Below are 17,408 nucleotides of genomic sequence, written 5' to 3' on the forward strand. Positions count from 1 at the left end.
GCATTTTGGGGCGCCTGGCTGGTTAAGCTTCTGCCTTCAACTCGGGTCATGATCTCAGGGTCCTGGGAGCAAGCCCCACATCAGGCTCCCTGCTGTGTGGGAAATCTGCTTCTCCCTCTCTCACTCCCCCTGCTTATGTTCCCTCTCTAGCTGTGTCTCTCTGTCAAATAAATAAATAAAATCTTTAAAAAAAAAAAACTTTCCTTTTTAAGACATTCTCTATTGCACAAAATAGGGTGCAAAAAGCCTTCCACTATTGTGAATTGCTGGTGAAGAGGTTATCTGTGATCAATGGAGGGAATGGGAAACTACCCATCCCAGTGGCAGAGATCAGGACCTAGAGGGATGACAGGGAAGGAAAACATGAATTGCAGGTTTTCAAAATAAAAACTCACCTTTTTTTTTTCTTCTTCTTCTTCTTCTTCTTTTTTTTTTTTTTTTGGACCTACGATCCACCAATCAAAGCTCCCAGGGCTTTCTCTTGATTACTTGGCTTACAATGTCACCATTTTAGTTACTTTAAGGAGACAAATGGTCAGCTGCTGAAAGACCCAGGAAAGGTTTCAGCCTCAGGAACTGAAAAAAAAAAAAAAAACATGGAGCTTCTGACCTAAAACTTAGTCCATCATCGCTGAAAGTGGGAAAAGCATATCTCAAAGCCATCTTGTAGTGTTGGGGGACCACAACCTCCAAACATGGGAATAGACAGATGACAGTCATCGTGGCAGGACAGTGATACGGAAGGAGTCCAGCCACTGAGGTAGCTGTGTGTGGGGACAGAGTCCTGAGGAGTCCCGACCGTTTGAGTATTCCCAGACGTGGAGGTAAAGAAGTCTTTGAGACGGCTCCCACTCCAGCTCCCATCTGACTGCAGCTGGGAGTCTTAAGAGCTCAGCTCCCATCTGACTGCAGCTGTTTCTGCAGAAGAAACTAGGGCAGGGCTGCCTAGCTGACCCCACTAAACCCCAGGTTCATGAACAGACAACCGCTATTGTTCTAAGCCACAACTGCGGGAGAAGTTATTACACAGCGACAGGTAAATAGACAATGTCAAACCCCCACCTCATCCCCAGTACACACACACACTCACACACACACACACACACACACACACACACACACACACACCTGCAGAACTTTGATAATCTTACTTTAGTAATTAAGAAGTATTTATCCATCGATTTCAGGGGTAACTGGGCGGCTCAGTTGGTTCAGCATCTGCTTTCGACTCAGGTCGTGATCCCAGGGTCCTAGGATCCAACGGAACCCAAAGTTGGGCTACCTGCTCAGCAGGAAGCCTGCTTCACCCTCATCCTCTCAGACCTCGGGCTTGTGCTCTCTTGTGCGCATGCGCTCGCTCTCTCTCACACACATATATAAACTAAATCTTTTCAAAAAGGAAAGAAAAAATCCTTATTTAAAAAACACTCTGTATTGATTAATTTCAATGAGAAATCCACTGTTCCATGTATACAAAGCAAGGTGAAGAAAACAAACACATGATTTCTCCCTTGAGAAGTTTACAGACTCGTAAGAAAGACCAAAAACAAAACCCCATAAATACAAGATTATAAGCACAGTAATCAAAAATTATTGAGATGGGGCAGCTGACTCAGCCTGAAAAATGGTGGAGGGGGGTTTCAGTTGAGCCGAGCCTCAAAGGGAAAAAAAGATAGGAGCCAAGAAATGATACTGGAGCTGTAGGCAGGGTTTTGTCTTAAGAGCTCAGCGCACTGTTAAGGGGTCAGTGCACAGTGCACTGATAAGGTGGAGTGAATCACCCAGCAAGCCATCAGCAGCGTTTCTGAAGGGGGGTGGCATGGTCAGAACTGAGTGTAGCAGTTGACTGCAGAATGGCTTAAGGGGAGAGAGGAGTTTGAAGAAGGATGGCCTGAGAAGTACTGAGGAGGGATGGGGCCGGTGCGTGCTGGAGCTGGCTTGTGCCGTCTTGCAAAAGCACATGCAGTTTCTAGAAATTTTGGGATACACTATTAAACCTTGGATGGGAAATCAACCATGGTGGGAGTACTTAAGGACAGACATCAGGTAAATGTGCCAAATCAAGGCTTCCCCCCAGAGTTGTTTATTAGTCACTTACCAACACAACACTGATGGAAGCAGAGATGCTACTAGATTCCAGAAACTCTTAAGAAGTTTTTTTTTAAGGGTCAGATCTTGATGACTAACTCAATGTGGGGGACAGGGGGCAGGTCTTGATGACTCACTCATACAACTGTCTGAACATCACGACATGAATCGAGGTGGAGAAAGTGAGAGAAAGCCAGTTTGGCCAAGATGATGAATTCGGGGTTGTAATGTGTTGATTTTGAGGTGCTTTGAGGGTTGCAGTGGGTAATTGGTTATGAAGGTCTGATGATGGGAGAAGAGCAAGCACAGGACCAGAAGAGGGAGAGAGACTTTTCAGGGCAAGGAAGAGCACTGAGCATTAACCTTTGAAGTATGTCGATGAGGAACATCAGGAAAACAAATTTCAGCTGTGAGGGAGGCTAGGCGGAGCACTCAGGGCAGCGTGAAGAGAACCCAGGAGCTATGTTTATGATCACAGGTGTTAAATGCTGCAGAGGCATCAAGAAAATAACACAAGGGAAGGAGCTAGAAGTCATGCCTCCATCACTCTTGAGGTACAAAAAGCAGCATTTCTTTAGTATTCAAACCACAGGATGGTGAGCTCCCAGCTGTAAGGGCCAACAGCCCATTGAAAGATAGCCATCCCAAGAAGTGTCACTTTACAGAGAAGGGACAAGAGAGGTGGCCCATGGTATCGCTGCTAAAAGCCACCAGTTTTGTGTCAGAGTCTTGAAACCAGGGATCTGAGGTTGCTGCCAGCCCAACGATCTTGCCTCTGGACATGGGAGGCAAGATCACCTGTGTCCTCAGTATTACCTTGAGCCCACGTACCACTCCATGGAACACACCATACCACGCAGTCCTTTTCCCCCAAGAACCCCCATGATTCTGGTGTGTTTGGAAACAGAAGCAATGACAGCATCACTTACCCACCATGCATGGAAAGCGCCCCCCCATCAGGAACCCCAGGGTACCCCAAGTACTCTCCCACCAGTTGACCTTGTTTTAGTTCTCCCTCTTCCATTAGTCATGCTAATACATGTCAAGGAGACATGTCTTCCTTATTCCAGGTGTTTCCTCCAGGAAGGAAGGCAGGAAGGAGCTCACTGGGATCACCCTTCTGGATCTTTCTGTCCATTTATTTACTCCAACCAAGGGGAGGCAGGGTGACTTACCTGAGTGGTAGATTTTGGAGGAATCAAGGGTACACTTATTCCCTCCCTTCTGTTTTTCCTCTTCACAGGGAGTTGCCCTCAAGAGCATGAGTTCTTCTTTGCTTCTCTAGGGCCCCCAGCGTGTGGTAGCCAGGACAGGCCTGGGTGGACAGGTCTGTCAAAACTTAGCAAGCCCAGTAGATAAGCCATGCCCTCCAGCCAGGCCTTAATCAGTCAGAAAGGAAAATGTTAATTGTTCCATCTGCTCTTCTCTCTTATGTCTCAATTTGTTCAGAGAGGCAGAGAGGAAGATCTAAGATACCCCAAAAGGGTTCTCGTCAAAAGCATTCAGGAGGGGCACATGCACCCCAATGTTCAAAGCAGCAATGTCCACAATAGCCAAATCCTGGAAGGAACCGAGAAGGCCTTCGACAGATGAATGGATAAAGAAGATGTGGTCCATATATACAATGGAATATTACTCAGCCATCAGAAAGGATGAATACCCAACTTTTGCATCAACATGGATGGGACTGGAGGAGATCATGCTGAGTGAAATAAGTCAAACAGAGAAAGTCAATTATTATATGGTTACACTTATTTGTGGAGCATAAGGAATAGCCTGGAGAACGTTAGGGAAAGGAAGGGGAAACTGAAGGGGGATGGAATCAGAGGGTGAGGTGAACCACGAGAGAATCTGGACTCCAGGAAATGATCTGCGGGTTTCATAGGGGAGGGAGGTAGGAGGATAGGGTAGCCCAGCGATGGGTTTTAAAGAGGGCGCGTGTTGTGTTGAGCACTGGTTGTTATACGCAAACAATGAATCATGGAACACTACATCAAAAACTAATGATATACTGTATGGTGACTAACATAACATAATTTTTTTAAAAAAGCATTAGGGAACAACTGAATTCTGTGTGAATAATGCATGTCAGCCTATGAAAGGCCACGGAAAGGAGAGGTCTTATTTTCAGAGCTCCCACCAAGACCCTGCCAAAACAAAAAAGAAAAAAGTTTCTAGTGTCAGCATCCTTCAGCCCTGAAAGCTCTTTCCCCCTGAAATCTTCAGCTATGGTCAAGGCATGGGGTCTCCCTCAAGCCAGGAACCCAGTCACTGCCCAAGGAAAAATTAAGTAAACATGCTAGGGCACACTCCCCTCAGAAACACTGCAGCTCGGGAACTAAAAGGGGCAACTCCCATGACCCTTTCCAGAACAAAGAAGGTCCGCTCCAAGATGACCCAGGTGTTCCAAGCCACAGAGAGAAATGTCTAACCATTTTGAAATGTCAGCTTCTTCTGCTAAAAACAATTCTTCATCCCGTTACACATCCACTGAGCTTAGCGACTGGAGGTCCTCAGTGCTCTTGGATGGAGCAAAAAGGTTCTTAGTCAGGAGCATTCAGGAAATACTGGATTCTGTGTGAATAATGCATGCCACCATGTTAAAGGCCATGGAAAGAAAAATTTCCTCAGCTTTGCTTAACAAAGGCTTTTTGACCCACAATCACCCCTTCCAGGCCAAAAACCTTGTAAATACACCCCCAAAAAACAATGGAAATTCAGGGAGTCCCATATCACTTAAGGCATCTGGGTATAAAAAACTAATTAGAAAGGATAAAGAAAAAAGGCCTTACTTACTTAGTGATGGAATTATTTGGGGAATGGGAGGGTCCACCATATGCTGCTAGGGAGGAAGGCCCAAGAAAGGGAACAGTAGCAAATAGTATAAACAGAATAATCTCAATTCCTCAAGGAGTTTATATGGTAAATATGTCCCAATGATGCCAATGATAAATGAAAGGAAGACCCAAACTTATAAGTTGTAAATGCAAAATACACGGGTTATTATCCTTTTCAGGTATGTCCAAATATCTTGGCCTCACAGTTTCAAGTCACTCTTTTTTTTTAAATTGAATCAGCCACCATATATATACCATTAGTTTCAGAGACAGAATTCAGTGATTCATTAGTTGTGTGTAACACCCAGTGCTCATCACATCCCATGCCCTCCTTAATGCCCATCACCCAGTTACCCCATCACCCCCCACCTCCCCTCCAGCAACCCTTAGTTTGCTTCCTAGAATTAAGAATCTCTCATAGTTTGTCTCCCTCTCTGATTCCTTCCTTCCCCTATAATCCTCTACACTGTTTCTTATATTCCAAATATGAGAGAAACTATATGATAATTGACTGTTTCTGACTGACTTATTTCACTTAGCATAACACCCTCTAGTTCCATTCATGTGGTTGCAAATGGCAAGATTTTATTTTTTGGTGGCTGCATAGTATTCCTGTGTGTGTGTGTGTGTGTGTGTGTGTGTGTACACCATATCTTCTTTATACATTCATCTTTTGAAGGACATCTGGGCTCTTTCCATAGTTTGGCTATTATGGTTATTGGTGCTATAAATATTAGGGTGAATGTGCCCCTTCCGATCCTTACATTTGTATCTTTGGGGTAAATACCTGGTAGTGGAATTGCTGTGGTATAAGGCAGCTCTGTTTTTAACTCCTTGAGGAAGCTGTTGTCCAGAGTGGCTGCACCAGTTTGCATTCCCACGAACAGTGTAAGACGGTTTCTCGTTCTCCGCATCCTCGCTGACATCTGTCATTTCCTGACGTGTTAATTTTAGCCATTCTGACTGGTGTGAGGTGGTATCTCATTGTGGTTTTGATTTGTATTTCCCTGATGCTGAGTGATGTGGAGCATTTTTTCATGTGCCTGTTGGCCATCTGGATATCTTCTTTGGAGAAATGTCTGCTCATGTCTTCTGCCCATTTTTTGATTGGATTATTTGTTTTTTGATGTTGAGCTTGATAAGTTCTTCATAGATCTTGGATAGCAGCCCTTTATCTGATATATCATTTGCAAAGTCACTCTCACTGATATTTAAAATGTAAAGCAGTTGTTCTCAATATTTGGGGAGTTATGGGTAAAACTCTAATTCCCTACAAAGGCTCCTACAATGAGCATCAAGGATTCACCCCTAATTTCCAGGTTTGACCCCAGAACTGTGGCCCAAAGGTTGCAACTGCCACCCAGAAGTCAGAAAAATATAGAAAACCATTGTCAGTGGTCACAGATGTCCACAACCTGGGGGCTGAGAACCATCAAAGGAATGTGAAAGGGAACACAAATCCATCTGTTGAAGCCCCCACACTTGGTGCACTCACAGTTTCCTAGCCTGGAACAGACTCACCTTCTAAGCCCTGTCCCGAAGCCTCGTGAAAAGGCAGTCTCAGAAATAGAGTTCCCAGACCTCTCTGACACAGGGGAGAGCACGAGAGACAACTTGGACACTGCTGCCCCTGTCCCTTCTCTATGCTCACCTCTGCTCCTCTCCCCATGAAGAATCAATATGAGAGCATGCAGCCGTGAGACCAGATGGATTCCCTGCAGACCAGCATGACAGGAGTCAGAACCCTGGAAGCGGGGTGGGTGAGAGAAAAGCACAGAAGTGTTATGGGTTACAGAAGGGAAAAATAGGAGGTCTGACAGGGAAGGGTCTTCCCTCCTGACCATAAGATGTTAGCTGTGTTGGGGCCAGTATGGTCCAGCACCAGGGGAGAATGGGAGCAGGGAGTTAGCTGCATAGCAGAGCCTGTGACCGCACACCCCTCGTGACTCCATAATGGCTGGTATGTAGAGCTGGAAGCTGAAGGCAAGACTGATAAGTTCTTCTAGACTTTCTGTGTGTGCTCAAGTGAAGACAAGGTCTCTATAGTAACGTAGCCTGAAGAGCTATAGAAAATGATCAAATCCAGGACTCTGCTGATCCATGCAGGTCCTTCGTGTAAATTAGAAAAAGAAATTGCTTCCCCAAGGAGAAGCATGGCTTGGTGCTTACAGTACTAGCTGTGTGGCTGCCTGCACTCATCCCCGCCACCAAGCACCACTGGGCCACGAGCAGCCTGCACAACCACGCAGAGCAGCCTCAAGCAAATCCTAGCAAGACTAAACCACAGTAAAGTCATGTTAGCAAATTTATGTACAGAAAGTGTGGGCAGACTTACTCACCGTTTAGTCTTTTATTTAAAGATTTATTTATTTATTTCAGAAAGAGCGAGTGAGTTTGGGGGAGGAGAAGAGGGAGAAAGAAACTCAAGCAGACTCCACGCTGAGTGCAGAGCCCAGTGTGGGGCTGGCTCTCAAGACCCATGAGATCACGACCTGAGCTGAAACCAAATGACAGAGCCACCTAGGTGCCCCACAGTTTAGTCATTTTTTATCGTTTTTTTAAATTGGTTCTTAGTGATCATGAAAAGATTCAACAGTTTAGAAATAGTTTTGGGAAGGACCATGCTATTCCAAAGAGAGAAGGATTCTAATTCCATAACAGAGATATAAATCTTGGAATAAAGGAGGGGGAAATATGAAAGGAGCAAACCAGTGTTTACAAATACAAGAAAGGAAAATGATAAGAAGACATCCCCTAAATGCAGTGGAGTTGAGATCGACTGTAATTAGTACAAGCCACTAAGTAGGATGAATCATGTTGAATAGGGGGTTTTTTATATTGAAAGGTAACATGAGCACCAGGAAGGTGCAGATCTCCCATGGATAACATTATAAAAATAATCAAAGCCACCGAGTAAATATAACGAGACAGGTTGTCTCTCATTTGCCTGCTCTTATCTCCAAAAAATTAAGCAAAAGAAGTAAATGAGGCATTAAGCAGCATCAAGGAGACAGGATGAGAAGGAGAAAAACATTTTTTTATTAACTAAATATTGAGATACATGTAGAATTAGCTTTAGAATAAATTGTCTCCCCAAATTCTCTAGGGTTTGACTAAGATTCAAGAAATACATAGCCAACCATATAAACTACATCCTGCAGCTTACATATAATGATCAAATCTGTAGAGTCATTTTTATATAATGAGTTTATTATTTAGCATGTGTAAGTATATTTAATCAAATAAAGAACACAACCAAACATTTTAGTATTATTGCTTTATTCTTTTGAACTTTTGCATTTCAGATCATTTCTAACATTGTAATAAAAACTTTGTCTATTAGAGGAGCTCCAGGGATCCGCCAGCAGGGGAGGAATTCTTTTTAGGTTTGGGCCCTTCACAGTAAACTTGAAATTGATTGACTAAAGTCTCCAAGTTTCAAACTTACTTCTCTGCACCCAGCCTTCTCATGGCACTATAGCTTTTGACATTAATCTCTCTCTTGAGGTTCATTTCCCCAAGTGGTTGTGGATATCACACAGTTATCCCACAGGTATTTTATTTACCTGTTCCACACATTCTTCAAATTCTTCAGACAGGACTAATCGCCTTCCCACTGATGCTGCTGCCCATCTATCTGGTCACCCAGGGCAGAAATTTCTAATTGTCTTCAACTGTTCTCTACTTCTCACCTGCCCCATCTCATCATCCTGAAATTCTGTCCACTCCACCTCTATAAAAACTCCCAAATGTATCCCCCTTTTTATGACAGAGTCAACTATGTGACATTTTTGTAGCTGAGATGGAGGTCCCCAGTAGGTCCAATTTCAAGCTTACTGTGAAGGGCCCAACCCTAAAAAGAATTCCTCCCCTGCTGGCAGATCCCTGGAGCTCCTCTACTAGACAAAGTTTTTATTACAATGTTAGAAATGATCTTAAATGCAAAAGGCTCTGGAAAGGTAACAATCTGCATTGAAAACACACCCAGGTGTCATGGCTATATCACACAGCCTTCCAGGGGGAAAGGGCGACAACACAAACAGAGAGTGAGGGTGTGAAATCAGAGGGTGGGAGATAGGAGCAGGAAGAAAGGGTGCCCGGAGCAGAGAGAAATTGCTGAGTGAGATTTCATGAACACGTAGACAAACAAGGTACACTTGGACCAACCAAGCCAGAATCAACAAAAATATACTTTTGCACTGACTCAACAAAAATATACTTTTGCACTGAAGGTGAATAAAGAATTCATGAGGATGTGAGCCAAGGTAGACAGGAAATTACTTTATAAAAAGATCCACAGAGACTCTTCCTTTCTTTCTAGAATAAACAGAATGAAGCAGTTTTCCAGAATTTCAATAAGACCCAATGAATGGGAAAGCTCTACATTTATGTAAGATCTCTGAAATCATGGCAGTGGGAAATAATGCCTCAGCACTTCCAAGTTCACAAATAGACCTTCCTCTTAGAGTTTTCACAGCCAGCTTTTCAAATCTTGGCCACCAGTGCCATAATATTCCATGAATATCCAATTGTCTCTGCAAGAAGTGTATTTTGGCTGGGACTTTTCCCCGCCTCCCTGGAATTGGATCACATTAACTTGGGGAGAACTGCTTTATGTGAATTGCTTGATGTGACTTCCACATTGGAACAATTCCTGTGTAATCAAAGTCATTTCTTCCCTTAGTTTCCAGTGGAACTAGAAAGAGGAGTGGATGAGAGCAGGAATATCAATGGAGTCACTGGTTGCAAAATTTAAAGCCTATTTGCTGGAGAACTGACCCATGGAGCTTAGGAAAGAAATGTGCTCCTGGAGTCCAGTTGTGAAGATCTGAGGAGACCAACCCGAAAGAAAGCTGATTTCCTGCCCAGCAGGCTATCATGTCTATGAACTTAATAACCGTCTATTGGCCTATGACAGGGGAAAAGAACCTCTGTCCACAAAACCAGAAAAGGGCTAATGTAGTCTACTGAGGGGAACACTGAGGTTTTGTGGGTACAAAAGGTCATTGACAATCCAGCTAAGATTTTTTCTTAATTTTTTCAATTTATTTATTTTCAGAAAAACAGTATTCATTATTTTTTCACCACACCCAGTGCTCCATGCAATCCGTGCCCTCTATAATACCCACCACCTGTACCCCAACCTCCCACCCCCCTGCCACTTCAAACCCCTCAGATTGTTTTTCAGAGTCCATAGTCTCTCATGATTCACCTCCCCTTCTAATTTACCCCAACTCCCTTCTCCTCTCTAACACCCCTTGTCCTCCATGATATTTGTTATGCTCCGCAAATAAGTGAAACCATATGATAAGTGACTCTCTCTGCTTGACTTATTTCACTCAGCATAATCTCTTCCAGTCCTGTCCATGTTGCTACAAAAGTTGGGTATTCATCCTTTCTGATGGAGGCATAATACTCCATAGTGTATATGGACCACATCTTCCTTATCCATTTGTCTGTTGAAGGGCATCTCGGTTCTTTCCATAGTTTGGCGACCGTGGCCATTGCTGCTATAAACATTGGGGTACAGATGGCCCTTCTTTTCACGACATCTGTATCCTTGGGGTAAATACCCAGGAGTGCAATTGCAGGGTCATAGGGAAGCTCTATTTTTAATTTCTTGAGGAATCTCCACTCTGTTCTCCAAAGAGGCTGCACCAACTTGCATTCCCACCGACAGTGTAAGAGGGTTCCCCTTTCTCCACATCTTCTCCAACACATGTTGCTTCCTGTTTTGTTAATTTTGGCCATTCTAACTGGTGTAAGGTGATATCTCAATGTGGTTTTAATTTGAATCTCCCTGAGGGTTAGTGATGAACATTTTTTCATGTGTCTGATAGCCACTTGTATGTCTTCATTGGAGAAGTGTCTGTTCATATCTTCTGCCCATTTTTTGATATGTTTGCCTGTTTTGTGTGTGTTGAGTTTGAGGAGTTCATTATAGATCCTGGATATCAACCTTTTGTCTGTACTGTCATTTGCAAATATCTTGTTTATATGGAAAACCCAAAAGACTCCACCCCCAAACTACTAAAACTCATACAGCAATTCAGCAACATGGCAGGATACAAAGTCAATGTGCAGAAATCAGTGGCTTTCTTATACACTAACAATGAAAATACAGAAAGGGAAATTAGAGAATCGATTCCATTTACTATAGCACCAAGAACCATAAGATACCTGGGAATAAACCTAACCAAAGAGGTAAAGGATCTGTACTCGAGGAACTACAGAACACTCATGAAAGAAATTGAAGAAGACACAAATAGATGGAAGACCATTCTATGCTCTTGGATCAGAAGAATAAACATTGTTAAAATGTCTATACTGCCTAGAGCAATCTATACTTTTAATGCCATTCCGATCAAAATTCCACCGGTATTCTTCAAAGAGCTGGAGCAAATAATCCTAAAATTTGTATGGAATCAGAAGAGACCCCAAATCGCTAAGGAAATGTTGAAAAACAAAAATAAAGCTGGGGGCATCACGTTACCTGATTTCAAGCTTTATTACAAAGCTGTGCTCACCAAGACAGCATGGTACTGGCATAAAAACAGACACATAGACCAGTGGAACAAAGTAGAGAGCCCAGATATGGACCCTCAACTCTATGGTCAATTAATCTTCGACAAAACAGGAAAAAATATACGGTGGGAAAAAGACAGTCTCTTCAATAAATGGTGCTGGGAAAACCGGAAAGCTATATGTAGAAGAATGAAACTCAACCATTCTCTTACACCGTACACAAAGATAAACTCAAAATGGATAAAAGACCTCAACGTGAGACAGGAATCCATCAGAATCCTAGAGGAGAACATAGGCAGTAATCTCTTTGATATCAGCCACGGCAACTTCTTTCAAGATATGTCTCCAAAGGCAAAAGAAACAAAAGCGAAAATAAACTTTTGGAACTTCATCAAGATCAAAAGCTTCTGCACAGCAAAGGAAACAGTCAAAAAAACAAAGAGGCAACCCACGGAATGGGAGAAGATATTTGCAGCTAAGATTTTTTTTTTAAAGATTTTATTTATTTATTTGACAGAGAGAGATTACAAGTAGGCAGAGAGAGAGAGAAGGAAGCAGGCTCCCTGCTGAGCAGAGAGCCTGATGCGGGACTTGATCCCAGGACCCTGAGATCATAACCTGAGGCGAAGGCAGCGGCTTAACCCACTGAGCCACCCAGGCGCCCTGCAGCTAAGATTTTTTGTCCAGGTTTTTTATAGTCTCTTTGAAAGCCATGTATGAATACATTTTCTCAGGGGACTTGTGACTTTTCAAATTGCAACATCATTTGTGATCATTTAACTAGCCAAGCATTAAGCCAGCCTCTATAGAAATATGACAGTTAATTTTGTGTCAACATGACTGGGCTGTGGGGTACCCAGATATTTGGAAAAACACTATTCTGGATATTTCCATAAGGGAATTTGGGAATGAGTTTAACATTTAAATGGCTAAGATGGAATAAAGCAGATTGTTCTCCCTAGTGTGGGTGGGTCTCATCCAATCAGTTGAAGGCATGAATAGAATTGGATGCTGACCCTCCCCCCAAATAAGAAGAAACTCTTCCTGCTTGACTGCCTTGAGCTGACACATAATTTTTTCCTGCCGTCAGGCTCCAGCTGAAACAGAAACTTCATGGGTCTCAAACCTGCCATCTTTTGGATTAGAATTACACCAGCAGCTCTCCTGGGGCTCAGTTTGCCAACTGCAGATCTAGAAACCTGTCAGCTTTTATTGGCATGAGCCAATTCCTTATAATAAATATATTATATACATAAAGTTCAAATTGCAAAATCAAAATAAAATTATATGGACACACACACATATATCCTATCAGTTGTTTCTCTAGAGAACCGCAATTAACATAAGAAAAAAGAAGTCTAAACTGAAGTTAAGTTCATTTGACATCTGCTAAGACAGGATGCCAAATATAATGAACCAAAAGGAATGCCGCTTTCTCAGAGCTGGAGGTAAGCAAAGAGATCACTGATCCAGCCTCTCTACCTCATGATACAGAGGCCAAGAGCCGAGGAACTCTACTCCTTCATGTGTTCTCAGGCCAGACCCAGGTAGCCTGATACCCAGGACTGGGTCCCCGATACCACCCTGCCCTTCTAAGAAGGGAGAAATTTCATTCTGGGAAAGAATAAGTGAGATGGAATAAAGACAAATCACATGGGCTTCAACAGTGACAGATGAATTATTTAACCAGAAGCAAGGAACTATGTAGAAAACCACCCAGGCCATTTCCCACTGGCCAGGCATCTGACAAAGACAATGGCAGTGTTTTTCAGACCATGACCGAGAGCTGTGGTGTTTTGGAGGGATTATGCTCCAAAATCACTGGTCTGACTCAGAAGTACCCGAACAGAAAATTTTATTCCAGGAATTTTTAACAGTTCTATAGCAAAACAAGGAAACAAGAATTTAATGTGTAATCTACGCTCTGCTTTGCCTTGAGAGAAAACATGGGGGAAGTCTAGGATAACTTCTGGGTGTACATAATGGACAGGAGCAGGAAGTAACTGATGCTTATCAGTTTTACTTCGTATACTATGGTTTTGTTTTTTTTTTTAATGTTCACAGAGGACCAATGATCACCTAAAAGATTAACAGAGTCCTCCCCAACGAGATTACTGTTTCAAGATTTATAGACATGAGGCAAAGGAGAGGAATTATACACAGACTACACACACTGTGCTCTGGCTTTTCATAAAGCAAGGCCATTGTTCCTGGCACTCAAGATACTTGGCTTGCAAACTGATGGCAGGTTAGACTCTATTCGCAGAGCCTCATTCTGATGGAAGTTTCAACTATACACCTCACCCCTCTTACAGGCAGATGCTACAGTGCCAGATAACTGTAAAAGGAAATACACACACTTGTTTGAGTCCTTGTTTTCAATCCTTTGGGAGACTGTGCCTAGGAGAGGAATTACAGGGTCATGTGGTAATGCATTGAACTTTTTCGAGGAACCCATTCTCAGAAGAAGGGACAGACGTACCCTTCGTCAGACCTCATGATTAATTAATTATAACTTAAGTTTCCAGGGTGCTTCTTGGTGTTGGTTTTGCAACTCTATTGAGGTATCATTAACACCCTATAAATTTCACCCATTGTAAGCTCAATGATTCTAATTATGCCGATAGAGTTGTACAATGATCATGACAACCCCGTTTTAGAATATTTTCATCAACCCCCATAATTCCCTTGAGCTCACTTGCAGTCAAGGCCACTCCCAGCCCCAGGGAACCACAGGTCTGCTTTCTGTTTCTCTCGGTTTCCCTTTTCCAGACATCTCATATCTATGGAATCATGGTACAGACAGATCTATAGTATAATTGTTTTTTTTTTTTCCCATAGACCTTTCTTTATTGTTAAGCTGCAACATACATGGTTTAATACAACCAAAAAAGCATTTAATCAAGAGAAAAATAATAAACTGAACAATAAACAAATAAACATTCAAAACCAAATATTTTCCACTGGAAATGTGTTAAGATGGTACAGGCTTTGTGACCACCTTACTGCAATTTTCTTATGGGTTACCAGCCTACATACTCCTTGTTTTCCACAATCATACAGATGTGAATGGAAGTGTGAATGATTAAATAAATAATAAGTTTGTTTACTGCAGAGAATCATTTCACAAGGAAGCCAAAGTGGGTTTAGAGAACAGAATTACTTAAGAACAGAATTATTTAAGAAATTCTTTGTGTAGTTATGTTCACTTTAGAATCCATGAACCTAAAGCTGTTCCTCCTTGCCAATACCAACCTCCAATACCAAACTGACCAATGTTTTTTCTTTGGTCACCATGAGGTTCAATCACAGTATCATTATAGGCAAAGGCGCTGAGCCAAGCCTCTTTGGTGCTCATTAGACCACCAAGCTCTATCCCTCTCCCACTTTGCGGGAGTCACGCTTCCTTCCCTCCAACTGCTGAAAAGCCCTCCACCTAATAAAGAAAATTTCAATTTTTAATGCTGTGGGCTCTACTCCAGGGATCTCAGGGAAGCTGTATTTTTAACTTTTACCAAGGTCAGAACAATTTGACCAAACTTTAGAGCATGGGCACTATTTCCGCTGAGAGCACACTTTTTGCATCTGCTTCATTAGCAAATCACCTAAAAGAAACATTTCTAGGGGCCCCTGGGTGGCTCAGTGGATTAAAGCCTTTGGCTCAGGTCATGGTCCAGGGGTCCTGGGATCGAGCCCTGCATGGAGCTCTCTGCTCAGCAGTGGGCCTGCTTCCCCCACCTCTATCCCTGCCCTCTCTCTGCCTGCCTCTCTGCCTACTTGTGACCTCGGTCTGTCAAATAAATAAATAAAATCTTTAAAAAAAAAAAAAAAGAAAAGAAAGAAACATTTCTAGAGAGAAGAGTAAGACTCTCCCTACTCCCCTACCTCTGAAGGCTGCACCCTTGACCACACTTAAATCTAAGATAAAGTTTGTAATTTTCTGAAATGTCTTATGTCATGGTGAATTGTAACCCTGGATGTAAAAAAGACATATATAATCCTGGATCAAACCTTCTTTCTCGGGAGCACTCTCCCCTTTGTAAAGATTGTGGATCCAGGGAAGTTGTCCTCACTTGGGCTCTGATAAAACTTTCTTCTTTATTTTATTTTATTTTTTTAAGAAACTAAAAGTCTTGCTCATTTTGCTTGGACACACATCACCTGGCCTCTCTCCACTTTCCTCCAGGATACCTGAGATAGATTGCATATAAAAGCTTGTTTGAGGCACCTGCGTGTCTGCCTTCAGCTCAGGTCATGATCCCGGTGTCATGGGATTGAGCCCCGCATCAGGTTCCATGCTCTGCAGAAAGTCAGCTCTCCCTCTCCCACTCCCCCTGCTTGTATTCCCTCTCTCGCTGTGTCTCTCTCTGTCAAATTAATAAATAAAATATTTAATACATAAACTAATTAATAGAAATAAAAAGCATGTTTTTCCAAGAGTCCTGCAAATGCCCTTGAGGTAGCAGCCATGAAAGGATGGGCTGCCTTCTCCAAACAGCGGGGGAGGGGGAGGGGCAGGAGCACAGAAAGCATGAAATAAATGAGTATCTCACTGACTATGCTGCCACACTGCTTTGCATTTGCCTACCACAAAACCACATCAGTGAACAGCTAAAAGCTCATAATAATTTCAGTTTTTTTAATCTACACTTAGATTCCAACTACTCCCGGAAGAGTGAGAGGAAGGAGGCACCACCCCGGACCAGTCAGGCTTAACACCAGCAACAACAGTAATGACATTGTGCCCCCCTGTTACTTTCACTCGTCCTAGCCCCCCATCCTCCCAATGGCCATAGGCAGTAGGGGCTCTAGATCTAGATTCCTTATTTAAAGCAGTCTGAGCAAGCTCCAGTTTCAGAATTCAGAATTTTTTGGATTTTAGAAAGGTGAGACAGGAATGTATTACAAAGTATGTAATTTGTATAACGTAACTTCCCAAGAGTGTCCGAAGCAGATCTCAAACTAACTAATTAATGTCTTCAATGAAATAAATAATCCCATGAAGTGGTGGTCTAAGGACTGTAAATAACTCTTCATCAGTGGAGGTCATATTTTGCCGCAAAATGAACTAAGAAAGGCAAAGTTCTCAGAACTTCTTGTACTTTGCGGATAAAGAGAATGCAGCACGTCAAGATCGGCAAGATCGGGTAACTGCCCAAGGTCACGGAGCTACTAAGTGGTAAGTCAGAGGCCCCCTTCCCCGACTGCTGAGAAAACTCCCTTGACCATTTCTCTACCAGAAATTCAACTCCAACCTTACTTACTACTCCTCAGCTGAGTGCAACCTGTGTATGACCTTCCTTCCCTGCCTCCCCGCCCCCACATCCTAGTTTTATCTTACCTTAATATGGTTTGAAATAGAAGGAAACCCAGTGGGAATAGGACTCACCCCAGGCACCCAGACAGGCTCAGGAGGGACCCTCGGAAACTGGGTGTTGGGGGTGGGGCAGGGACTGACTTGCTACCCCTCCGCCCAATTTTAGAGATTATTAACTCAAGAGTGGTGTGAAAGACGAGGCAGGGGGAACCTGACTGAAGCAGGCGGTCTAAAAAGTGAAACTGAATCCTTCCCAGATGCCAGAAGAGGGCGCATCCGCCTTTTTCCCATTTAGATTCGGATTTTCTTCCCCCTTGGCTTCCAAGCTTTGGGCAGTTTGGACGCACAACCTCAAGCTGCGTGTTACTGGCGAGCGGTGTCAGTTTCTTCATTACTAACTCAAGTTCTTACCGCATATGAAATCCACCCCCCCCTTTTTTTTCTTGGTTAGGGGTTCGAGTTAGCGTATTTTGCAGTTCAGAGACTCCAGAGAATAAAAGCCCAGATTACTGCTGGGTTGGGGTTAGGGGTTAAGGATAGGGTGTAAGTCTGGTATTTAAAGTCCTTTTTTATCTTTGGCCCAAACTTACTCTCAGACCCTCTCCTTTCACAACTCTCCCCTCTTCCCCCTCTCCCTCTCC

General features: G+C 43.0%; 1 long non-coding RNA gene across 1 annotated transcript; it reads right to left on the bottom strand.

Moving 5' to 3' along the window:
• Positions 1 to 254: 254 nt before the first annotated feature.
• LOC309869067 lies at positions 255 to 16,956 on the bottom strand. The gene is made up of 4 exons (XR_014313969.1): positions 16,792 to 16,956; positions 6,577 to 6,670; positions 3,264 to 3,790; positions 255 to 337 (listed from the first exon to the last, which is right to left on the bottom strand). It is a non-coding gene; the product is annotated as an uncharacterized lncRNA (long non-coding RNA).
• Between the last annotated feature and the right edge of the window lie 452 nt (positions 16,957 to 17,408).

The sequence above is a fragment of the Mustela nivalis genome (genome assembly GCF_964662115.1).
Source record: "Mustela nivalis genome assembly, chromosome: 7".
Taxonomy (NCBI): domain Eukaryota; kingdom Metazoa; phylum Chordata; class Mammalia; order Carnivora; family Mustelidae; genus Mustela; species Mustela nivalis.